Genomic DNA, 27,403 nt, shown 5'->3' on the forward strand with positions numbered 1-27,403 from the left:
CTGTATTCCTCCGGAATTCGCGGGATAGTTAAGGGGTGCAGGAAATGGGTGAATAAGTGTGGTCTGTTCTGTGTTAGGCCTCTGTAGGCTTCTGAGTGAAAGACGTGAAAAATGTGTAGGATCTCTACCTGGGAGTGTCGGGGGACCCCCTCCCGAACCACCAGTTCTGTAATGGGTTTGATCTCTGTGTCTTGACGGGCCAACCATGCCAGGAGGGTCCCTGCTCTGTTCTCTTCTTTATGAGATCTGAATACATGCGCTTTGAAGTTATATTTACGCAGATCGCTTAATGCCTCCGCATACGCTGTTTTGGCCGTCGCTATTTGCGCTGGTGTGCTGCCTCATTTACATCCACCTCCTTTGTTAATGCCGCTAATGTGGTCTCTGCGTGCAAGAGCACTGCTTCTGGTGTTTTCCGGACCCCCACTATTTGCTGTATACACTGTCCTCTTAAGACCACCTTAAAGGCATCCCATTCCAGCGATCTGGAGGTCGCTGTCTGGGCGTTTATCCAGAAATAATCTTGGATACTATTCACCCGGTCATGTCTAAACACCTCATTAGTGAGGCATTCCCGGGGCAGTTTCTTTGTTGGCACTGGGGGGTGAGGGGGCCACCATCTGAGGGTCAGGATACGGGCATCGTGATCCGAGAGGACCTGGCCTAAGTAATCTGAATGTTGGACTTTAGGGAGCATGGATACCGAGCAGAGGAACCTGTCTAGATGCACGCAGGTTATGAGGGACCGAGTGGAAGGAGTAGAGTCTAGTGTCTGGATTCCGGAACCTCCATACATCTGCTAGCGCCCAGTGTGTCACCCATGTTTGAAAGCGCTCCGCTTGTTTATGCACCGGGGAGTGTGCAAAGGGAGGGTAGGATCTATCTAGGTGAGGATCAGGCGTGCAGTTATAATCGCCCCCGAGAAGCCAGGGTGTGGATGTGTATTGGGCTAGTCCCCCATTTAGGTGTCCCCAAAATGTGTCCGGCTCCATATTGGGGGCATAAATACTCCGCAGAAGTATAGGTTGACCTTCTAGGATGATGACTCGACCTTTTACTGGTATTATTATTATTATTATTATCAACACTTGTAAAGCTCAATTATCACCCTACAGGTACCCTGGCGCTATGATACGAATGTCTGGCTAAGCATAGATACAGGTGGTATGCAGATACCAGAGGAAGACATTTAACAGGAAAGCAGAGGACGTACTCGAGGGTAAAGCCATGTCTTTATCCTTTTTCTGAACTGTAAGAGATCATCCACTTGTCTAATGTCAAGTGGAAGTTTGTTCCAGAGGCGTGAGGCTGCCATGTATGTTACACAGTCTCTTTTATCTACAGTCTGTGCGCACTATTTTCTTTAACGAGTGTCCCCTATTGCAGGTATGAGTACTTTCTTGCAAGGCTGCCCACTTTGCCTCCGGGTGCCGCGCTACGTTTTCAGCATGGCGCCAGCTTTAAAACTTTTACTACCAATAGGGCCAACTTGCACCTTTTGATCTAGGTTATTTTATTTTTATTTGGTGTTGCTGCAAGCTTTTACTTTAGCGTCCGTGCTCAAAGACTTCTTTTTCTTGGGCTTGGAAGTTGTCATCTATGAGCTCTTATCTGGTGCACAGAGTTGGGGGTTGTCTAATATTATACAGGATACCTGTGTGTTAATTAACCAGTCAAGTCCAACATAAACAGTAAAGACAGAATTTGGAAACGTTTCATACCAACGAGCACAAAGTGATCCCACTTTCGCGAGAATCTATCGCAGTGCTAAAGCCACATAAGACTATAAGTTAAACACTGACTTGCAGGCTTCCAATTCCACTCCTTCTCCACACACCCTATGCCCATTGGCTGAAAGAATTCATCTCTAATTTGATTCGCTTAACTTGTACCCACCAAACCACAAATTTCCCAGTTTCTATCCATTACTTTACTTCAATTCCGACCTTAGCTCGTATCGATTGGTGGAATCGCCAACTCTTGCTCCGGACATTTTTATACTAAAAGAGGCACTAGACAGAAGACACCTCCCTGTAGTTAGAAAAAATAGTTGGTGAAGGCACTGTGAATGTAAAGCAAAGCATAACAAAGACATTGTTACATAAGTTATAATAGGTACAACAACAGTTTTAAAATTTACCCTAATTAACTATTTATATATATAGTTATAAATGCCCTTAATATATATGTTCCAACATGTCTTACACAGATTTTTCTCACTGCGTAAAAGCACTTACTCTATTTCAAATTTATAAGCAATTATTTATTTGCAATTATCCGAAGTACATTTCAGTGGAGAGACTTACTTACTACTAACATGAGGAAAGTAACCATACTCGAAAGTGTCTGCCTCTTGTATGTGCTACTCTGTATCTGGCTTTTTGTGCTTATTAAAAAGCTTCCTTGCAACGGGAAGCCCCCCTTGTATTAGGTAACCCAATTTCCTCTCTTGCTCGAGGCACAGTAGCTGAGGCTTCTGCTGGTGAAATGCGCATTCTTGTTTTCTGAAGCAGTAAACACAACTGGATAGTCCCTGCCTGGGCTGGATAAAATTATTCAACAATGATGCACTGTAACATAGAGCCTAGCTCAGGCAAGTAAGGTGGGATCGTGCAGCTCTTGGAAAGCCCGTGCTTTGTTTCTCCTAGGCACTGAGTTGACTGTTTGAGGGGGTAAAACATCTGCAATACTTTGCATCGAGAGTGGTCGATTCCTGGTGGCAGGACACAAAATGGAAATTATTCTTTTCATACTGTGACCAATGGTGGTCGCCAGAGTTGGGACCAACTCCGACTCCGGTGTCGGAACTGAAAAACCTGGGAGTCTGGCTGGATGCTGGTCTTACCTTCGTTGGCCACACCAAGAAAACAGCTGCTTGCTGTTTTGGCCTGTTGAGAGGCTTAAGACCTGTCCTCAAATACTTTGACGCCCCAACCAGGCAGCTGGTAATCCAGGCCACTGTCATCTCCCGCCTGGATTACGCCAGCTCTCTCCTGGTTGGGGCCAATCAGGCAGAACTTACCCGTTTACAACGGGTACAAAATGCTGCGGCCAGAGCGATTGTTGGCCTGCCCAGATTTTGTTCCGTGTCAAGTGTCCTTCGCTCCTTGCACTGGCTTCCAGTGAGGAAGCGTATCTATTTCAAGGTCCTTTGTTTGACCTTTAAAATTTTGAAAGGTATAGGCCCCCAAATTATGTCCAGCTCTCTGTCTTTTTATGTACCCACGGGCACCCTTCGTTCTCAAGGCCAGGCTCTTGCTGTGGTCCCTAGATTCAGGCTTTGCCTTGTGGGAGGACGCTCTTTTAGCGTCAAAGCTGCAACCATTTGGAACTCTCTTCCGGTTGAAATCCGCCTGCTGGAGGACCTTACGCTTTTTCGGAAAGCTATAAAAACCTTCCTGTTTTAGTCAGTCATCTTAAGGCCTTCTGTTTTAGTTCCTGTTATGTTATGTCCTACCTTGTCACTGCGCCAGGATGCTCAAATATCGATAACATAACATAACATACTGGGTGGTTGTTACTATTGTTTGTCCACCACTCCCAGTAATAATACATTTGTTTGATTAGTGTTGGTTGCAGTGACTTAGTTGTCCATTTGTCGCTCTTGTTCTGTTTAGGTCTCGCTAAGTCACAGAGTGATGCGTCCATGATGTGGACACTGGTGACAGTCCTCTTGTGAAGCACAAGGCTTACAGAGTGACTGACAAGGTTAGGGCTTACATTAAGGAGGAAATCTCCAAGATGTTTGCTTTAGGGGTCATTGAGTCCTCAAACAGTCCTTGGGCCAGCCCAGTGGTCTTGGTCCCAAAGGCTGCCTCGCAGGGTGCCACACCTGAATTCCGGTTCTGTGTGGAATACCGAGAGCTCAATTCAGTCACCAGGACTGATGCACACCCCATCCCCAGAGCTGATGAGCTCATTGATCGGTTAGGGGCTGCACGGTACCTCAGCACGTTTGATTTGACGTCTGGGTACTGGCAGATCGCCTTGACTGATGGGGCAAAGGAGAGGTCTGCATTCTCCACAGCAGATGGGCACTACCAATTCCGGGTTATGCCCTTTGGGATGAAGAATGCACCTGCCACCTTTCAAAGGTTGGTCAACCAGGTGTTGGCTGGGCTGGAGGATTTCAGTGCCGCCTACCTGGGTGACATTGCAGTGTTCAGGGCCAGTTGGGAAGAACATCTGCAGCACCTCTGGGAAGTGTTGATGGCACTGCTCAAGGCAGGCCTCACGATCAAGGTGAGTAAGTGCCAGATCGGGCAGGGTTCTGTTGTGTACTTGGGTCACCAGGTAGGAAGCGGCCAGGTGGCGCCCCTACAACCCAAGATTGATACCATCCTGGAATGAGAACCCTCAAAGACTCAGACACAGGTGAGAGCCTTTTTAGGACTCATGGGGTACTACAGGAGGTTTGTCAAGGGGTATGGCAACATTGTTGCACCCTTGACTGAGCTGACTTCCCGGAAGCAGCCAAAGAAAGTGAACTGGGCTGACACCTGACTGAAGGCTTTTGACGCCCTGAAGACTTCCATGTGCACAGCACCCGTGCTTCAGGCGCCCCACTTCTCAAAAGAATTCATTGTACAGACAGGCGCTTCAGAGCATGGTGTGGGGGCTGTTCTATCAAAGATTAATGAAGAGGGCCTAGACCAACCTGTAGCCTTCATCAGTAGGAGGTTACTTCCACGGGAACAGAGGTGGAGTGCAATTGAGTGTGAGGCATTTGCTGTGGTCTGGGCACTGAAGAAGTTGAGACCATACTTGTTTGGGACTCACTTCTGGGTTCAGACCGACCACAGGCCCCTTAGAAGGCTGAAGCAGATGAGGGGTGAGAATCCAAAGTTGTTGAGGTGGTACATTTCCCTACAGGGTATAGACTTTACGGTGGAACACCGCCCTGGTACAGAACACGCCAACGCTGATGGTCTGTCCAGATTTTTCCGCCTTAGTGAAAAGAACTCCCAAGGGGAAGGGTAGTTCTCTCCACATTTCAGCTGGAGGGGACACGTGTTAGACCTGAAATCATTGGCCTGAGTCTCCCTTCCATTTTTGACGGATTGAATCCTCTGTTTTGATATGTTTTTGCTGGATGTATGCTTTGGGCACTGTGCCACTGCTAATCAGTGCCACAGTGCAAGTGCTCCCTATGTTAAATTAATGTACTAATTGGATTCCATGATTGGGTTATTTGATTTATCTGTTAGCCCCTAGTACAGTGCACCATGTGTGTCCAGGGCTTGTAAATCAGATGCTGCTGGTGGGCTTGCAGCACTGGTTGTGCCACCCACAGAAGCAGCTTGTAAAATGTGTCTCAAGCCTGCCATTGCAAGGCCTGTGTGCAGTCTAGTACTGCCTTGTCGACTTGGGCAAGTGCACCCACTTGCCAGTCCCTAAACCTTCCCTTTGCTTCATATTAGACACCCCTATGATAGGCCCAAGGGCAGGGTGCATGGTAAGTATAAGGTAGGACATGCTTTGATGTGTGTTGCATGTTCTAATAGTGAATTACAGCCATTTTCGTTTTTCACTATTGAAGGCTAACTGTTCTCCATAGGCCAGAATGGGCAGTTAGATTATTACATTCTTATAATCCTAACTGACTCAGGGAACATGGTAGAAATTTGAATTTAGTATGCTTGACTCAGAATAATAAAATACATCTTTTAGTAAAGTTGGTTTTAATATTCTGTGTTTGCAAATACCACTTTTAGAAAGCAGGTATTTGCTTGCCTAACCATTTGAACCTGCCTCTGATGGGTTGTGTATTCCTTGTCTGGGTTTGTGAGTGACCGGACTGGGGGATTCCAGGAGACAGGCTGGTGCAGCCCAGTGGTGAATAGAGAGTTCTAGATGGGAGGGGGAGTTGCACCTGGGACCTGAATAGGGCTGGGCCTTCCCTCTATAATGCTGGCTCCACCCCCTGTGGTTTGTCTGATGTCTCTGCCCTGCACAGTGAAAGGAAGAAGAGAGTCATGTAAACAAAGTGCTCAGGAACTGGTTTGGACTAGGCAGAGGCATCTCTGCCTTCAGAGAACAAAGGATTTATGGGTATAAATATTGGGACCCTGATCCCAAGAAAATAGATCACTTCTGGAACAAGAAACCTTTCTGTCAAGGAGAAGACCCAAGGAAAGCTGCAGGAGTTGGACTGCCCCTCTGCCAGTGTGCTGTTTACTAGGTTGGCCTGCAATGGTTGCTTCATTGCCAAGGGAAAGGAGAAGGAACTTTGTAAGGACTTTCATCTACAGAATATTCTCCAAGGGCTTGAACTGTGCTTGCCTCCTGCTGAAGTCTCAGGGACAAAAGACTTCACCACCAGGTCCCGCCTGAATTTCCTTGCTGGGAATTCTAACTCCAGACACTTGCGTGCCGCTGGGAGCTTGTAGCGCGATGCATTGAGAAGAAGCGTGTCGTCGCCGCCGCAGCTGAACTCATCGCAACGCCTGAGAAGCGAGCCTTCGCCGCATCTCCCTGGAAGCGTGTGTTCATCGAAGCTGCCTGCTGTCGCATCACCAGAGAAGCGTGACGCCATCGAGAAAGTCGCCATCGCATCACCGGAGAAGCGTGTTGCAGGGCCTGTCGTGGCTCCAAAGTAAAGAGTCGTCGCAAGGCTGCCAGGGCATCGCATCGCATCAAAGCACCATCTTGTGCACCACAACGGGCCCGCAGGCCGAGAATCTACGCATCAGCTCTGCACCGGTAAGGCTCATGATGAGTCCCCTACTCTGCGCAAGCATTGAGGAAGGACGCAACCGTTCCCCCGGGTCACAGAACCGTGCATCTCCCCGTTTGCGAGCCTTTTGTTCACTTTGCGTTACACATCCAGGTACTTTGTTGAGAACTTTGTCGCATTTACCAACAACTTGAATTGAGTGACTTTAATCATCTTTTAAGTATTCTGAAGTGTAGTATTGTGGGTTTTTGTCGTTTGTGGTCTTGTGTTTAAGTCTATATAAAAAATACTAATTTTTATAAAACCTGTGTTGTGTCCATCTGTAGTGTTATCACTGGATTACTGTGTATATTCACAAATGCTTAACACACTGCCTCTGAGATAAGCCTGTCTGCTTGTGCCAAGCTACCAAGGGGGTGAGCAGGGGATATTAAGGAGTGTAATCCCCTTATCCTGACTTGGAAGTAAGGGTCCCTATTTGGACAAAGGTGAATACCATTGCCAACTGGAGAACCCCAGATCTAACACAAACCAAGTAGTTTTTCCCTTGGAGTGTGCAACTAGAACCATGTGAGACATGAAATTATTCACAAATTAGCATTAAACCGCACCTCCCTTCAGCAAGGCAATGGCGTTTCTACCATTGCGTTTCTACCCTGTCCACACTTTTCTTAAGGTAGAAGAGTGAGCTGCTTTGGCACTGTCTCCATGTATTTGCTTGTGTTTGGATGGCTGTGATGCTCTCCTTTCCTGCATGAGCGGAAGGTGTACCATTTTCTGCCAATAAACTGCACTGCGTAGCAAACAAGGCACAAACCCAGAAGCCGTCACTCTTTGTCTGCTCTCCCATGTACCACACATCTCATAAAGAATGTAGTAGATAGCAACGACATTGAAGTTGAAGGTGCCGGACACATTGGATAAGCAGATAACTGGATCATGCCTGGCCGGCGGTTTCTTAAGATTGTTCACAGAAATAGGTGCCTATGCAGGCTTGATGAGATGCTCAGTTGCAATCTTTCACTTTATAATTGCATTAAGGGTGAAGTACCTTATATGGCTAATTGATGTCCCTTTACAACTCCACGGGGACACATAGTAATAGCCTTTGGCACTGCACCCTTTCCTTGCTTTGTGGATTTTCTTTTATTTCTTATGCTACTGCTGGGATATTTTTTGTCAATAAAAAACAACTAACATTATCATTTGCAATACCAATAGCTACACGTTTCACTAATGCGAGACCTATTGCATTGCAAATGCTTGTTTAATTTTGGTGGCTGTAGCAGCACACAGGGGAGCGTTTCTGAAATACATCAAAAGGGTCAAGGCTGAGCCTACTTATGACGTTATGTTTTCCCCCAGTCTTTCATTATTCTAATTTTGCTAAACAGGGTTAGTTTGGGTAGAAACACAATCTTATTAGTAAAGCCAACCAGTGTGTTATGTTTTAAATCCTTGAGTTTGTCCTTCTCCAGACCAGACACTTCAAATATACTGCCTACTAGTATGGATGACATGTGATAGTCATTCCTACACTTTGTAATCCTCATTGTTAACTATACCATTTCCTAGAATGAATTACCGGCAAATGATTGACTCAGTATAATGTGTGTGTGATGTAAAGTACTCTGACATTCTCCACTAATAAAGCAGTGCTATACAACAGATGAAATGCATGTGCAAGAGGGACTATGAAGAGATGAGGGGCAATAATGGAGGGTGCTAGTAAGGGAATCTGTGAAAAAGGAGGACCTGTGGACAGCTGCAGCCGGTCCACTGAGGCTGAGGGGCCACGCCCCTCCACCTTTTGCCCCTCACGAACATTGTCAGCCTGACAGACACTGTTCCTTTCAGGTCAGGCCGCAAGGAGCCAGACAAGCGCTAAATGCGTGGGCGTGACGTACAGGCTCAGCAAAGGTCCCTGAGGCCATCCCCTCAGTGACGAGGGGTCGCGTCACTGATTGCCTCGCATCTGCACGCTTCAGTTTTAAGCCCTGAAGCGCCCAGGTTCCAGTGTCAATCAGTCACACATCATTAAAGAGTGGGATGGGGTCAGTAGTCTCAATGACCCCATCCCACTCTGTGATTTTTTAATTTTTTAAACAAAGTTTATTGAGGTTTGCAGGCCTGTACAAACACATTCTGTGTAAAGTTTGCTATCAAGATACATAACAAATGGTGAGCAAAGATGCAATCATGAAGAACACAATTATACTAATTATCCTGTGCATGGTATTGCCCCTCCCACCCACCACCCAAAATAAAAAGAAAAATTGAAAAGAATAAATCCCACATTGTGTTGCAATCGTACGGCACTCGTTTCAGTCTAATTTCAAATCTTAACTCTATTCTAACCTCCCAGAACTACCCCTCTACTCAACCCTCCTTCTAAGCATGTCACATTCAACTGTCCTTATAGACTGCAGGGTAGGTCTGCGGTGCTATAATTTAACTAATATACCAAAAATAGCATTGCAATGATAAATTCACAATGGATGCAGAGTCACGCTGCATGTTGTTTGTAGGGTCTCCATGTCATGACGAGCTCAGGGGCAATCTGTCTAGTCTGCTACTTCAGGAGTGGCAATCACAGGAACCTCATCACTATCCCTGTCTGAGATCTTCAGGAGCACCACTAATGTTTCCATGCCTTTGCCGCATATAGTGCCCTCTCACTTCCTGCCCTCTTCACTAATTGTTTCCTATCTATTCCGTCACACTCCGCCCATTTAATGAAGTCCTTCTTCCATCTGGCTATATTGAGGCCCCTCTGTTCGTTTTTCAATGCATAGTGATTTCCCATTTAGCCAATAAGAGACCACTGTCTAAGAATTTGCTTGTAATCTTATTTTTGGCCGTGTGGGGAAACCAATGCAGTATACATGGCATTATATCCGATTCCAATTCCATGTCAGTGATCTCATTTAGTAAGGTCACTACTTCTGACCAAAAAGTATCTAAGTGCGAGCATCCCCAGAACATATGACACAAGTCTGCTCCCTCTCTGTGAAAGCGCGGACACGCAGCCGAGCTGCTGTCAAAGTATTTATTTACTTTCGCTGGGGTAAGGTAGGCTCTATGTAATATGTAAAAGTGCACTAATTAAAAGCGAGCATTCCTGGAGCTCTTCCAGGATTTTTCCGAGATCTCTGCCCCCACATCTTCCTCCCACTTGAGTCACAGTGCATTCAGGGGCAGCAGCATCTCCGGCGTCATATGTCTATAGAGGCATGTGACCGCTTTAAAGGGCCCTGCCACTGTCACTATGTATTGACATCCCATCGGCGTCTGCGGTTCAATGAGGCCCCCCCTCCAATGCTTACGGATAGCCGCATTGAGTGCAGAATGTAACAAAAAGTCCCCTCCTCAGCAAGTCATTACGGTCTTGTAAATCGTTAAAAGGAAGCATAGTGCCATCTAGATATAATCCTCAGATAGTGGTCAGGCCTTTCTCTCTCCAACTCGCCAGCCCCCTCCAGGTACCTCCATGAGGTAATACCTCACACATGGACAGCAGGCGCATAGGGAACTTCAATCTTAGCCCATTTCTAGCTCCTATTCCAACACTGCCTTGCTGTTTTGAGGTCCCCTGGGAGGTCGTGGGTTCGAACAGGTAGCTTCAGCACAATTTGGGAGAGTACCCACAGTGCCGGAGCTCTGTCCCTCATCTCTTCTGCCCCTCGCATCCTAGCCGCTATTGTTTGTGTGAGCCATTGTAATTGGGCTGCTAGGTAATAAGCCTCAAAATCAGGCACTGCCCACCCCACTTCTGACCGCGATCGCATTTAAAACAGCCAAAGCTACTCTCCGTCTACTGGAACCTCATAGAACTCCCCTAACCATGGTCTTAAATTGACTAAAAAATCGCACCAGGATTCAAACCGGTAAGGTCCCAAAATAGTACAATAGTCTCATGAGGGCCACCATTTTAAGTAAAGCGACCCGTCCAGCCACTGCCAGCAGGAGCATCCCCCAAAAGTCAAAACTCCCCTTCATGGCGTTGGGAGTGCTGCCTTCCCTCATTGGCTCATGTTAGGTCAGCCAATGAGGGAAGGCTGGAGACCCAGGTCTCCTGAAACCTCTGAGGCAGAGCTGCAGTTTAGTGTGCGTTTTTTTAAAAATTAATGTTTGGTGCGTGCATGCGTGTTTGTATGAATGTTTGATAAAGAATGTTGTGAATGGATGTGTGTGTGCACATGTATGAATGCATGGCTGTGAGTGTTATGTGTATGTGTGCATGTGTGTGTGTGTGTGTCCCACCTACCTATCTCTCCAAAACTTACCAGCCACCACTGGCTTTAAAAACTAGTTTTTTTGATTACATAAGATTTTTATGTTAAAAAAATTCCTTGTAGGCATCATTACCTGCTATTTAGCTCATGTTACCCAAGCCTACAAGTGTCTATTGGGTTGCCCATTCCCTCGTTTAGGCCTAGATGTAGGTAATTTTATTTTACCACTTCTTAAATACCGATTTTTACCAATTCGGTATTTAAGAAGTTGTAAAATAGAGGGGGGGGGGGGGGGTGTAGGTATTACAGAATCGGTAAATACCGAATCGTTGAGATTCGGTATTTACCGATTCTGTAAATACCTATTCGGCAATGCCCATTGATTCCTATGGACATTGAAGCCCATAGGAATCAATGGGCATTACCGAATCGGTATTTACCGATTCGGTAAATACCGATTCCAGCAAGGGTGGAGGGGGTGTCACTTTGACACCCTCTAGCACCCCAAATACAGGCATGTGTGCCATGTGGCACACAGACATGCCCCATGGTCATGTCTGTCTGTCACATGGCATAGGTGTGCATGCACACATGTGCATGCACACCTGGATTCGGTATTTTACCACCCAATTGGATTGGGTGGTAAAATACTGAATCTGAAAGGCCTTTGGGACTAAGATGAGTCCCACCTACATCTAGATCTAGAAGTTACCGAATCGGTAAAAATACCGATTCGGTACTTTACCGAATCGGTAAATTTACCGATTCGGTAAATTTACAGATTCGGTAAAATTGGCCCCCTACATCCCAAAAACCCATTTACCAGTCGGTAACGGACGAAATCTACTAACATAATTTGATGATAGGCAGCACATAAATCTATTAATGAGAAAATTGTTGTTGCATCCAAAGATGTCAATAATTCTTGTATCTTCGGTAGTGGATGGCAATCTATCAGAATGTTCCTGTTAAGATATCGCAAATCTATACACAGACATATGCTTGAAAATTTGGCCACTACAATCAGCGAAATCCATTCCACAGAATTGGCATTCTCAACTACTCCTTCTTCTAAATGTGACTTGAGTTCTTCTCTAACACTCAGCACTACACTGCATACCTTATGTATAACTGGAAATGTGTTTTTTTATTATTATTTTGTGTTCGTATTCATACACACATCCCAATTTCTTTTGAAACACTTCTCAAAACTTTCCAGACAGACTTTCATCATTAATAATCAACATTTCTGAAGCACTGACAGGGTCTATACCTCAACGTATTACCATTCCCAACATTCCTTGATCACGTCAACTCAAAATGTTGTAGCCAGGCTTTGCAACATATACTCTTGCATGAATGTGTCTCCTCTGAAATGCAATGCCTTTTTAAATACCCAATTAATGTAATCCTATTCCCATCATATGCTACAGCACAAATATCTGTATTTGAATTTGTAAATATCAAATAATTTTAATGTATGTAATCTATCTTTCTAATTCTGATCATGCAAACTTGATCTTTTGACCGATTGTTAACTCTTGTATCCATTGTCAATACTACTTTGCACTTTTACAATCCATCAACTAATTGTTTCTGAAGTACAGCATTGACTCTCACTTGTATTGATATTGAACTTGCTACATGACCCTTTGCATCATATTTGTAACAACTGACTTCATTTTTTAATTTCTGTTGTGAACCATTAAGTACTACCTCCACAACGTGTTAACCATCATTGCCAGCTTATTATTCCTTAAATGACCATTCAATCCCTTTGCCAATATTCAAATTCTCCTCCAGTGTAGTATTCACGATGCACAGTAAAAAAAAATTAATTCTCTTATTAAAGCGAAGCCGGCATTACTCTTAGGCTGGTACATACTTGTCTAACGTTTCATGCAGAACTTGTATATATTTTTTTTTTATCCTGTGTGTTAGACCTGGCACCATTGGCGTGGGTCTCCCTTCCATGTTTCGCTGTTGTCCCCTCTGTCTTTGCTGGTATTAGATGCTGTGGGCGCTGTGCCACTGCCATTCAGTGCCACAGCGCGAATGCTCCCTGTGTAAATGTAACTGTGAATTGGTATGTCCCTGATTGGCTTATTTGGGTTACCTGTTAGTCCCTAGTAGTGTGGCCTGTGTGTGCCCAGGGCTGGTAACCCAAATGCTGCTGGTGGGCCTGCAGCACTGGTTTGCGCCACTCACAGAAGCAGCTTGTAAATGGTACCTGAGACCTGCCACTGCAGTGTCTGTGTGCAGTCCAGAACTGCCATCTTGGCTGTGAAGTGCCCACACTTCCAAACCCCTGAACCTTTCCTTGGCATCATGTCAGTCCCCCCTATAGTAGGTGCATTGTGTGCGTAAGGCAGGACATGGCTTGATATGTGTAGCATGTCCTAGTAGTGAATTACCTTCCATTTTGTTTTTCACTGCTGCAAGGCTACCTGTTCTCCATAGGTTAGAATGGGCAGTCTGGCTACTACATCTTATAGTCCTAACTGTCTCGGGGAACATGTTAGAAATTCGAGTTAAGTATGCCTGAGCTCAGAATAATAAAATACATCTTTTAGCAAAGTTGTTTTTAATATTCTGTGTTTGAAAATACCGCTTTTAGAAAGTAGGTATTTTCTTGCCTACGCCTTCCAGTGTGCTCTGCTGTTATGTGCATTGACTGTCTGAGTTTAGAGGGGCAAGACAGGCGAGGTCAGACCTGGGTTGAATATAGAGATCTGCATTGAGTACTGGGGAGGGCTAGCTCCTTGACCTGAGTAGGGCTGTGCCTGGCAAAGTGAATGCTGGCTCCACCTCCTACTGTGCGTCTGATGGCAGACCCCCTCTTTCTGAAAGGAAGGTAGCAGCCTGGTAAACAAAGTGCTCCAGGCCTGATCAGAACTGGTTCTGGCTGGGTTCAGTGACTAGAGACTTTTGGGAACAAAGACTTTTGGGGTATAAATATATGTGTCCAACCCCCTGTTTTTGGGATTGCTCCTGGATGTCAAGAAGAACCTCTGTCCGTTTCACTGACGGGCTCTGCAGGAGAGGACTGTCCTTGTGCTTGTGTGCTATTTCTTGGGCTGGCCTGCAGTAGTTTCCCCTGGACTTGGAAGAAGAGGGAAAAGGACTTTTGAGAGAACTTCTATTTTGCTACAGCAATCACCCAAGGGCTAGAAGAGAGCTAGCCTCCTGCTGGAGTCACAGGCACATCTGACTCACCCACCAGCCTCCGGATTCCTCCCTACTAGGATTTATATCTGAAGGTGAGGTCCCAGTGAGTTCCAGGGCCTCTAGTTCTATTCCAGAGAAGAGAGTGCTGAAATCGTCGCTAACGCCTGTTTGCGAGCCGCCGCAGCTGAAGAGCATCAGAAAAATGAATGCACTGCTGCCGCCGAGTGCTCGCAAACCCAGAACCATCGCATCGCACGCTTGCGGGTCCCAAAGTGTTCGCTACTCCCAAAGCTCATCGCATCGCACGTTTGTGGGCCGCTGAGTGCTCTCTGACCCCGGATCATCGCATCGAGATCGTCGCATGTCGTCGCAGTGTGGGCGCCGTGCGTTCACCATTTTCCTTCCATCACACCTGGATCATCGCTCCCTCGCGGAGTGCCATTTTCTTCCATCGCAACAGTATCGCACCCCGCAACAGGCTCAGCGCATCATCAAGGATTCAACGCATCGCCGGCCTCGCGTGAGGAAAATCATCTCTACAGCTCATTTGCGACATTTTGTTGGTTTTGCTACGAAATCCAGGTATTTTGTAAGTAAAAGGGTCGCAGAGACCACTGCCTTGAACTGAACTCCTATTTGCACACTCTGAACTATTTTTACAGCATTTCTAGAATAATCTCAGTTTACAGTATTGTGGCTTTTTAATGTTATTGGTCTTGTTTTAAGTCTATATATAAAGATACTTATTTTTATAACTATTTGTGTGGTGTCCCTTTGTAGTGTTCCTCACTGTGTTACTGTGTATGATCATAAATGCTTTACACACTACCTCTGAGATAAGCCTAGCTGCTCGTGCTACGTTACCACACGGCTGAGCAGGGGTTATCAATGGGTGTAGCCCCCTTACTCTGACTTGGAAAGAAGGTTTCCTACTTGGACAGTGGCCAGCCATTGCCAACTAGAGACCCCCATTTCTAACACTGTGTCTCTTATGACTACCCTTGGCACCTCTGAAAATAGTTTTCCTAAGCGGTTCACAGCTTCTGTATATTCATTCCACCTTTACAAAATCATGTACATCTAGAATGACCTCAGGAAGATGATCAAACATTTTCTGACTTTTGTTGCCTAAACAGTTGTATGAGTATCCTTCACCATCGATAGATAGCATTTGCCTTTCTCACTCAGCATGTCTTCCTGCAAAAATAGAATTATTGCAGTGCAATGTGTAACAGGCATTAAGGTTTGCTTCAGCAATTGAATGAAAGGCTGCAACCTAAACACTCATTGAGAATTAAATACCCAAAACGGGAGGTTGAGCACAGGAAAAATTCTCAACAACAATAAGAGAGATTGTAACGCTTTCTGAGATTCTGCCTCCAAAAGAGATTCCCCCATGGCTTATTGTGTAAACATGTTCTTACGATGTTCTTCGTCCACCAGATGGCGCTGTTCAACAATAAAACAACAGTAAAATGCACAGATCAATACCTTCCAAAAATCATGTGATGGAGTAGCGTGAATACATAAGTGTCTTTCGCCTGAATTTAGAACTTTTTCCCGCTAATGCGGCGATATTTTTATCGGCCTATTAGCAAGCTGTCCCTAACTGCAGTTAGGGACAGCTTTTAGGCGATAGCTACAGGTCTGGGGACCGTTTTGAATGTCAGCGATATTTATCGCTAATGACATGCAAAGTGGGCGTACCCACGCTAACACAGCTAGTGCCTATTAGCAAGGCAGGCGAAGCGATAAAAAAAATCGCGCTAAGCGCGATTATCGCTATAAACTAACGCCTGCTAAAAAGTTGACTTACCTGTATAGTCAATGGGGGGTGGATTATCAGATTAAGCCCCGATTGGCATTAATGCGATAATATCGCTGGATTTCCAGTGATATTCTCGCATTTTGCCGCTATCGCTGGATATTTTAGCACAATGGAGAAAAACGTTGCTAATAGCATGTTTTCTCCTGTAAAATATCCAGCGATAAAAAAAGTCACTAATCATGTTTAGCGATAAATATAGTTATTTCTTGCTAATAATCCCCATAGTTCTCATTGGATGTAGCACAACTTGTTGTGCTTTTAATACTCCTCTTCAGGAAGCTGTTGTAGTGATGTCCTTAATAATAAAGACAGGACCCGAAGGCCGTAACAACCTGTACTATATTTCCAATACATAAACATCACCACGAGCAGAAGGGAGGAAACAACAGGCCGACCCTTTAGCTGCACAGATTAAACTCATGGTCATGGCAATTCTACATTCTAACTAAGACTGATGGCGCAACACAATAATGTCATTAAAAGTAACCCCATACACAACAGCCATTCTCCTACTTCGCAAGAGCAGCCGTCGTCTCCTCCAAATCGATGGCTGAAGCTGCGTCCAAGCCTCAGTCTCCAACAAAGGAGCTTCTGATATGATTGTATCTACGGATAATTCTTCATGCCATAAAAGAACCACACTCACACACACGCCTATGGTAGCAGAAAATACCTCTTTATTAGGATAGGCATTTAGCAATAAGCATAACATATAGAACCTACAAAGTATCTTTATAAATGCATCATCACATTGAAACGCCAACTTCTGCAAGTTCCCCAAACGAAAACCCCACACCCCGCCAGATCATTAACTACGCTTGAACCCATCCTTCACATTAACCAATTTTACTCTCACCCAGTGCTTTAAATGGAGAAAGATAAGTGCAGGTACTCATTAGATTGAATTACGGGCGTGGCTAGTGGGCGGGGTTAAAGGCCTAGTGAGACATGTTGATAGAAAACACTTCTATTGAGTATTCATTTTGCCCTTGACAGTTGTCTTAAACTTTCCATATGTGCAGATTAACAGATACATATGATAATAAAGGGTGGTGTGAAGTACTTCTGGGAACAATGCAAGGCGCTTCTAAACCCTGAATGCAGCCAAGCCATTAACAATACTATTAGCACTTTCAGGCTAAGAATCAATGTGCACCAGGACTGCATAGCATCATTAATAAGAAGTATTAGACACACTTCTTTTCAAATACATCATCCTGATCCTCTACTATCACTCTTTCTATATCTAATCTGCCATCTCTTACTCTTTCCATAGCTGTCTTGATGTCTCCCCCTTCTCTGTCTGTGCTGACCCCTTCTGTCTCTATTTCCCCCCTTTAAACTGTCCTCTGCTCATTCTATCTCTGCCCCCTCCCTCTTCACCTTCTTTCACCCCATTCGGCTTCCTCATCCCTTAGGCAGAAGGCCACATGGCCGGAGAGCTTGCAGTGGCAGACAGTGAGCACTGCAGGTTTGTGAGCATGTGCAGAGGGTAGAGGTCAGGGGAAGAACAATAATGGCCTCTGATGGACAGGTCAGTAGACCTCCTCCCATTTCAACTGAGCTCTAGGCAGACCCCGTTGGCCATCGCCACCTCGTTATCCCAGCAAATGTCCCAGCAGGTGTAGGAGGGTGGGGTGGATTAGCAGGATCAAGTTGGAGGCCAAGAGGTTAAATGGCCCAGTCACTTATGCAAGCTCTCTTCCCTCCCACTTATTCAGGCTGCACCCATCACTGTGCCCCTGGTAGCTGATTTGCAATACACTAACAAGACGACCCAGCATGATGCCCAGCAGGGGACGGTTGATGACAATGAGAGCTTCCATCTAGGAGCTAAGCACTTGCCCCTGCAGCAGGCCTTTCATTTGAATGAGACAGACAGATGCCAAAACGGCAAACATGCTGCCTAATAAACGGGCCATAGCTGGCCTTCAGGCATCGGCCTAATCTGAGTACCGGTACTCTCATTGGCACTGGAGAAGTGCCGGTACTCAGCTTGGCAAAAACAAGAAGTGCCGGTATTCAGTACCTGTGAGTACCGGCCCATTAAAAGCACTGCTCTCACCCAACCCAAACCATTCTCACCAAAAGGAATCCGCTTCGCCTTGCTCCATGTCCTCCTAGCTTCTGTTCCCTTCCCCTGGGTCCCCTTCTGCCCCCTGAGGTGTGGGTGTGCCAGCACCTGACTATCCGTCCCCCAAAATAACTGCATCAGGGACACTAGCCTGTCCTACTGTGGCAAGAAACACCCTGAGAACTGCCATAACGGCTAATAAGGCACAAAATTATAAACATTAAAGGGTGGGTGGGCTCACAGAAAAACACGCACCTCATGCAGACCTCTTCCCTCAGGATCGTGGCACCACAAGAAGGGATAACCCCGCCCCCCTCGCCTAAAATACCCCACAGACTTTAGCTCCACCCCTTCTTGTTATTGGTTCTTGACCAATCCCCACCCAATATCTTGTGGCATGTGCCACTGCACCAAGCCACCAGGTAGTGGACCGGCTGAAGCCATGCTCCCCGCAAACCCTCATTGTGCCATAAAGAACTACACACTCACAAGCCTGTTGTAGCAGAAAAGGCCACTTTGTTAGGACAGGCATGTAATATTAAGCATAATATGTAGAACCTACAACAGTGCCTTTATAAATACATAATCCCATTGAACCTCAACTTCTGCAAGCTCCCTCAATCGAAAATCCCACACCCCGCCAGGTCATTCACTCCGCTTACACGAATCCTTCACATTAACCAATTTCTCTTTCACCCAACCCAAACCATCCACAACAAACGCACTCCCATTTGCATTGTTCCATGTCCTCCAAGCTCTGTTTCCTTGCCTTGACTCCAGCCCATCACCCCCAGGAGTGGATGCGCCCGCATCTGACTCTCCGCCCCCCAAATTACCACCACCCAGGAAAACCCTCAAAGGTGTTTTCCTGCCTCACCAACAGAAGAAAAAAAAACCTTTAACCTCACACACACCAAGGCTGCTCATTCCACATCTGAGTCAACAACTCATGCCACTCCATGAAATAATAGGCATAACCATATTTGGTCAAGTACGTACACCCCATCTAGTCGAAACAAATGTCCTTCTTCCTCCCGAATTTTTGAAGGGGTCAGCGCCAGAAACCCCATGGAGTGACAGAATACCTTCATAGATCTGTTCACTTTTTGTCTGGCTTCGTCAACCGCAGTGTGTTTCAATGCCCCTCTCCAATTCCTTTTATGTTCAAATTCAGTCCATACAATGGTGGTCCCTGACCATAACTGTTTGAGCAATTTTAAGTCCACCATCATCTTTTGCAGAAGGGTCAACCCTGAAAGAGACACTAAATCATTTTCACCCAGATGAATAAGGAGTAAATCAGGGAAGCCCGTTTAAGATGATAGCTGGGCCAACAAAATAGCAATCCCCCCACCGCTTGCCACTCTTGCCCCATAAGAAAATTTTATGATGGCTGCTAGCCAGGCCAAGACTTCTGCCATTGCGCTGTTGATCAGCAAATTACAATGCCCATCTGATAAAAGAATGCCCTATAAGCCAAGTGACCATGTTGTCCACAAGAGGGCCAGGAACGGGGAACATCCTTTTTGATGCAAATTTTACTCCGCAGTACTTTTAGAACGTGTCCGTTACAACGCAAGTCGTAACCACGACTTGCGCTGGAGGGCGCTAGAGGATAAAGAATAGTATATTTACTATTCCAACACCTTCCCTAGTATCCACGGGGACTGGTGTTAGAATAGTAAATTATACTATTCACTATCAGCGCCCCCCAACGCAAGTCGAACGAAGCGTGGCGATACGACCTCCGGGTTCCTGAAGAAACTGACTTTTCACCAAATCCAAAAACCTCATTCCCCGAATGCCCGGTTCTAGTCTAGATCTGGTGGTTGATCCTTTTGCGCACTTCTGTAAAGTTTGACCCTGTTGACCCATGCCCCTAGCTGGCCACCATTGATCTGCTGAAGCCACTGTTGAAAAGCATTGCATCAAATCATGATGCCCACCACACCTGGAGCACTGTTGTATTTGCAAAAGTGCCTAGTACAGTAACCCCTGTTAAAGCCCCAACAAGTTCCTGTGGTGAGGCCCTGCCCTCGACCTCCAGCGAACTCCCCCTGACATTACTGATCCAGACCTAAAAGGGTGATACGTTATAGACAAACCGCTTGCCGTATCGGTAGTGGCTGGTAGCTGAGTAGAAGACATCCATTAAAGCTACAACTCCTGATCCACATCACCCCATGGTTTATCCGAGTTAAGACTCAGCCGAGCCCTAAACTGCTTATCATACGTCAACCAGGCCAAACCCCCAAAGTGCATCTGGGCCTTGCAAATAATGTCCATATACTTAAATATAGCAAAGGCCCTGTCTCCATACTTTTTTGTAGTCAATACTGGCAAAGATAAGAAAGGCTGAAGTCCAATTATCCATCGTGATAGGGACCCTAGGTCTAGGTGCCAGCTCCACATCCTCCTCCTTGGACACCTACTTGGACTGATGTCATGATGCAGCAAATTAAAAGATGTCCATGAATTTGTGTTTCCAGATCTTATTCTGTGTCTTCTGAGAGAGGTGAGACCCCAGTGGCCTAGCAAGCCAGTGGAATAGCAAGCCAGTGGCACAGCAAACATATGGCAATTGTTTCCTAGACTGGAGTGAATCATCCCCACCCTTCCCTTTCAGATCTTTATCTTGGTCATCAGATTGAATTTCTTTATTGCAGTTTAAACTCAACCCCTTCTTTGGTTTAATAGCGACCAATCCCCTTTGCCCGAGAGTAGGGCCATCCAATAGTTGCTGGAACCCCTCAACGGCGGTCTTGCCATAAGCATATGCTTTGATGTCATTCTCTTCCAACATACTGTCCTTTATTAAAGAATGACTCAGAAATCAATGAAAAAGGCATCTACCTTCTGAAAATAGTGGGTAGATGGTGTCTACCTGTGTCTATCCTTGACTCGAGCCCTGGTTTCTTTTGCAAGGGAAGAAAAACGTGAGCCCCCATCCATAAGAGCCTCCTTTTTGGTCGAACTGTTGTCATTCAAACATTCACCAACTTTGGCTAATCTGTTTATACTCCACCAGGAAATATTATTAAGTTTGGCAGAGCATTTCCCCAGCCTGACAATTTAAAAAACTCTGGAAAATTTCGTCTCACCTTACTTAACATGAAAAGGTATTTTGATTTGAACACAATCCCCAACTGATAAGTGTTAACCTTTAATTTTTTTATCCTTACCACAATTTGTTTTGAGGCAACATTGGCTTTAATATACATGTTCTTGATTTTTTTTTTTTATTTGGTTTTATTGCAGAATTATCAACAATCTTCTAGGTCAGGTGACCAGTCTTCCTCTTACAATACAAGGCACTATACTGTTGTAAAATAGTACACAGCCATTCAGCCCACATCCCGGAGGCTGGGCGGCGCACCAACAGAACCCATCCGGAGTTCTCTCGTACCGATCAGAGGGACACCAGGTCAACAGCACAATTTTGTATCTGCTTTTATCACCTATCAAACTCCCCCCTCCCCCTCCCCACCGCCAATACTTTCCAGCCTGTACATTATGCTTTGCCCGGACCCCCAGTGTCTGCGTTGTCAGGTCTATGCTCACACTCTTCTAGATCAGTCGTTCGTTAGCGATTCGCTTCTTCCATTCCTCGTCGACATCTACGTGCCGCCCTACTCTCCATCTGCTGGGGGACCTGGAGAGTCTCCCTATCGTAAGTGCCTCCTTTGGTGTGTCTGCGGTGTCTTAGTAACTCCCTCCCCAACCCCTCCCTCCCCCGCTGCCTCTGATGTGGGTGGTATCTATAGATTCCAAAAGGATGACATATTGCCCATTGGGGTCAAACATTCGGCCTCCCAAGCCTCATGGAACCTCCCTTTCCAAATGCCCCTCCTATTCATCCTTGATCAACAGGTCATTCAGATCCTGCACAATCATTTCCCATGCTCTTGCACGCTCTAAGCTCTTCTCGTTACCAGTCCTCGTGGCCTGCCGCATTCTGATCTCACTCTCACATTTGGACCATTTCCGCAACTCATTCGTCCATCTCCGAACAGACGGGCCCTCCCTGGATTTCCAGCGCCAAGTAATCTCCCTTTGCGCCAGCATGAGTCCCAGGTCAATAAACTTGCTCGTAATTTTGGTCTTTGTCGTGTGCGGGAACCAAAGCAATATGCACGCGGCCATATCAAATTCCACTTCTCTCTCCGTGACTGCATTCAGGAGCTCCCCCATTTCTGCCCAGTATGTCCCCAATCGCGGGCAGCTCCACAGCATATGATCTAGCTCAACATCAGGTACCAAGCATCTCGGACACGCTGCATCCTGTACCCGGAAGTGCCTTCTAATTTTCCCTGATGTCAGGTACGCCCTATGCAATATAAAGACGTGTATCTGCTGAAAGCGGGCATTCCTACTACCCTTCCATGTTCTCTTCCAAATATGGCCCCAAACCGGGTCTGGTATGGGCTTACCTATGCTTTCTTCCCATTTTCCCTTCAGCGCGGCTAACGGAGCAAGACCCTCGTTCAACATTCTTGAATGAAGACAGGTCACCGCCTTAACTACCCGCAGCCATCACCACGTATTGACAGGCCATGGTCGTGTCTGGCTCTGCCAGTCCCCCCCTCCAGTGCTTTTGTATCGCTGTCTTTACTGCGGCATGCAAGAGGTAGCTCCCATCCGAAAGTCCAAACTGGTCCTGTAATACTCGAAAGGGAACCAGCACCCCGTCGGCATATAGGTCTCCCACCATCTGCAGTCCCAGGTCTTCCCATTCCGCCAACGGAGACCAATCTCCTCCATGAGGCAGTGCCGTCAACATTCCTATGGGGATCTCAGGGGCGTATGGGCGGGCAGCCCCCGCCCTCTTTAGGCTCCTAAGCCAGCACATCCGGAGGGTTTTCTCTTCAATCGTGAGATCGCCCAATCCCAGCTTCTGCTGCATTACAATGTAGGATAAGATGTGCCGCTGAATACCTTTGCCCTGTCCTTGGTCAGGGCCCCTAAACTCTCTCGCGATGTTTTGCGTTAAAATCTGAAGCTGAGCCGGTAGGTAGTACAGTTCAAAATCGGGGACCGCCATCCCCCCCTCAAGTTTAGGGTCTATGCAACGTATGCAACGCCACTCTGCGCCTGCCTTGGCCCCAAAGGAAGGCAATGACCATCGATCGCAAATCCTTGAAAACCCGCAGAGGGATCCAGATCGGCAGGGTGCGGAAATAATAGAGCAACCGCGGCAGAGCCACCATTTTTAACAATGCTATCCGGCCTAGCACTGACAAAGGGAGAGAGGCCCAAAAAGACATACAGCCCCGCAATGCCCTTATGCAACGGCCTATGTTGCCCTCTAGTAGGTCAGCAACTTCACGATAAACCCTGACCCCCAGGTAGGTGAAGCATGCGCCCTCCCAGACCACATCGATCGTTAGAGGGGGGTACTGTACATTCCCCTTCAGCGGGAAAATGCAGGTTTTATTCCAGTTCACCTTGAGGCCTGATAGGCTGCCAAACCGGGAGAGCATTTCCATCGCCCCCCTTAGGGCATCTTCTGTGTCCTCTAAATAGAGCAGTAGATCATCCGCATACAATGAGATATGATGGTTTTCTTCATTGCATTGGATTCCCGAGTATGGTACTGCCGTTCGCGCCTGCGCCGCCAGGGGTTCCATCGCCAAAGCGAACAGGAGAGGAGATAGCGAGCAGCCCTGCCTCGTTCCTCTGCGCACTGGATACGCGGGCGATATTACTGGTCCCAGTCTTACCCTGGCCGTTGCCTCAGCGTGTAGGACCTTCGTCCAGCAGCCAAAGCCCCCTCCTAGGCCAAGCTTCTCCAGGACCTTAGCAAGATATTGCCATTCCAGGCTATCACATGCTTTCTCGATATCCACTGATAGCACTGCGGATCTATGCTCCAGGGCCTGAGCTCCATCCATTACACGGATCAAGCGGCGGATATTAAGGGATGTATTCCTAGTGGGAATGAACCCCGCTTGGTCCTCATGGAAACTCTGCCGCTCCCTTGAAAAGGCCTGGAAAAAAGACCCAACCACCAGCACCAAGGACGCCTTCAAAAGCGCCACCCGCACTCACCACCAACTGATCCGAAAAGCCAAGAAAACAGCATTCAAAGAGCGACTCGACAACAACGCCCACAACAGCGAGGAACTTTTCAACATCGTCAAGGAATTTTCCAATCCCTCGGCCAACTCCAACGACATCACCCCATCTCAAGCCCTCTGCGACTCCCTAGCCTCATTTTTCCACAACAAGATTGCAGACATCCACAACAGCTTTGACAACCAACCCGGAAACCAACCCACCCTACCATTTGCTGATCATCTTCCCCCCGTGAACACCCTTAACAACTGGAACCCAATCTCCACTGAGGACACCATCCGTCTGATGAATTCCATCCACTCAGGATCCCCCACAGACCCATGCCCTCACCACATCCTCAACAAAGCAGACTCCATCATAGCACCGCACCTCCGAGACGTCATCAACTGCTCCCTCAACTCCGCCACCTTCCCGGAAGACTGGAAACACGCTGAACTCACCGCCCTCCTGAAAAAACCAACAGCAGACCCCACCGAACTCAAAAATTACCGCCCCATCTCGCTTCTTCCATTCCCGGCCAAAGTCATCGAGAAGGCTGTCAACAACCAGCTCGCCGCCTTCCTCGAAGCCAACAAATCCCTCGACCCCTCACAATCTGGCTTCCGAGCAAAACACAGCACTGAGACCGCCCTCATCGCAGCAACAGACGACATTCGAACTCTACTGGACAATGGAGACACAGTCGCTCTCATCCTCCTTGACCTCTCTGCAGCATTCGACACAGTCTGCCACAGCACCCTTTTACAACGCCTCAATAACATCGGAATCCAAGGAAAAGCACTTGAATGGATCACCTCGTTCCTCACCAGAAGAACCCAGAGAGTCCGCCTTCCTCCATTCAAGTCCGAGGCCTCTGAAGTCATCTGCGGCGTACCACAAGGATCCTCACTCAGTCCCACCCTCTTCAACGTATACATGAGCCCCCTCGCGGCCATCGCACGCCAACACAACCTCAACATCATCTCTTACGCGGACGACACTCAACTGATCCTTTCCCTCACCAATGACCCCAGCACCGCCAAAACTAACCTACACGAAGGAATGAAAGAAGTTGCCGAATGGATGAAACAAAGCCGTCTGAAATTGAACTCGGACAAAGCAGAAGTCCTCATCTTAGGTACATCCCCCTCCGCATGGGACGACTCCTGTTGGCCAGAAGCCCTCGGAAAAGCACCCATCCCGACAGACCACGCACGGAACCTAGGCGTCATCCTGGATTCTTCACTCTCAATGAACAGACAAGTCAGCGCCGTATCCTCTTCCTGCTTCAACATTCTTCGCATGCTCAGAAAAACATTTCGCTGGATCCCCTCCGAAACAAGGAAAACAGTCACCCACGCTCTGGTCACGAGCCGACTGGACTACGGAAACACCCTCTACGCAGGTACTACCGCAAAACTCCAGAAGAAACTCCAACGAATCCAAAACGCCTCAGCCAGGCTCATATTAGACATCCCACGAAACGAACACATCTCTGGTCACCTTAAAGACCTCCACTGGCTACCCGTCAATAAGAGGATCACTTTCCGTCTGCTTACCCACGCACACAAATCACTCTACGACATCGGACCAGATTGCCTCAACTCACGACTGTCCTTCTACACCCCCTCCCGCCAACTACGTTCTTCCAGCCAAGCCCTCGCCACTGTACCTCGCATCAACAAGACCACCATGGGAGGCAGATCCTTTTCATACCTGGCTGCTAAAACATGGAACTCACTCCCTGCGTACCTTCGCCTTACCCAGAACCACCTAGCATTCAGAAAGCAACTTAAAACATGGATATTTGACAAATAATCCTCCTCCCCTTCCTAAGCGCCTTGAAACCCTCTGGGTATGTAGTGCGCTATACAAATTCCATGACTTGACTTGACTTGACATGGACCAATGTGGTCATGTGTGGCAGTAATGTAGTGGCCAGAATACGGCTTAAGATCTTGTAATCCACCGTCAGCATAGACAGTGGCCTATATGATGTCACTTCTGAGGCTTCTTTACCTGGTTTCAGCAGCGGTACCACTAATGCTTCCCTCATCGATTGGGGGAGGCGTCCCAAGGTCTGGGCCTCGGAATATACTACTAAGAGTCTTGGTGCCAAAACATCTACGAATTTCGCATAGAATTCGATCGGCAGACCATCCACCCCCGGCGTCTTATTTCTAGCCATTTGTTTAATTGCCACCCGAATCTCCGATAGAGTTATTGGGCCGCCCAATTCCTTCGCAGTCTCGTTATCCAGCGCCGGGAGCTGAACAGCGTCTAGGTATTCGTCTATCACCGTGCCGTCTACCCCCAGTTGGCTCTCATATAGAGTTGTATAGTAGGACTGGAAGCGAGTCAAAACTGCAATCTGGGAATAGACCACCTCCCCTGACCCCGTTTTAATGCTCATGATCGGGCAACCCCTAGGCTCTGGATTAGCGAGTTTAGCAAGAAGAGTGCCCACCTTATCTCTCTCCACGTGCACCTTGGTGAGGTATAGCTTGTAATCATAGCATCTTAGCCTTTCTGTTTCAGTTGCCATTGCTTCTTTCGCTTCCAATAGCCTGCCCTGTAGTTCTGGTCGCTCAGGCCTGCGCCTCTCTAGATCTCTCAGCGCACACTCTGCCTTCTCCAGATCAGCCACCACCGTCGTTCTGGCATTTGAAAATCTACCCATGCACACACCACCACCTTCATCGCATCCCATTCCAACGCTCTTGTTGCAGTCGTGCCCTCATTCTCAACAAAATACTGTTCAATGCCCTGCAGGACTGTGGCGCTAAACACTGGGTCTTCTAATGTATCAGGGCGCAGCCTCCATGTCGGTACCGCAGACCTCACCCGCTGCCATTGCACCGTCATCAGCAAGGGATTGTGGTCAGATATGGTCCTAGCCAGATACTCCGTATGCGTTATCATGGCTGCCAGGGGGCCACTACATAGTATAGAGTCTATTCTAACATGTAATGCATGCAGTGCAGAAAAGAAAGCGTAGTCCCTAACGTCGGGGTGTTGCTCCCTCCACACGTCCACAAGGCCCCACCTCTCCTGCCAGTCTTTCCTGTGCGCGGCCAACCTCCGAACCGGAGAGTCAGTCAGCGGCGGGTGTGATCTATCTCGCGTCACATCAGTGATTGAATTAAAGTCTCCCCCACTATAATAGGGCCCGCTGGGAAGTGTGCCAATAACCCAGAGAGTTTATCAAAGAAACGGGCCTGGTCGACATTAGGGGCATATATACTGCTCAGCACTACCTCCCTCCCGTACAGCCTGCCCTCCACTACCACAAATCGGCCCTCAGGGTCCACTAGCTGATTTGTGACCTGGAATGGGACTCCCGCTCTCACCCATATCAGTACCCCTTT

The sequence above is a fragment of the Lissotriton vulgaris genome, chromosome 7 (assembly GCF_964263255.1).
Source record: "Lissotriton vulgaris chromosome 7, aLisVul1.2, whole genome shotgun sequence".
Lineage (NCBI taxonomy): Eukaryota > Metazoa > Chordata > Amphibia > Caudata > Salamandridae > Lissotriton > Lissotriton vulgaris.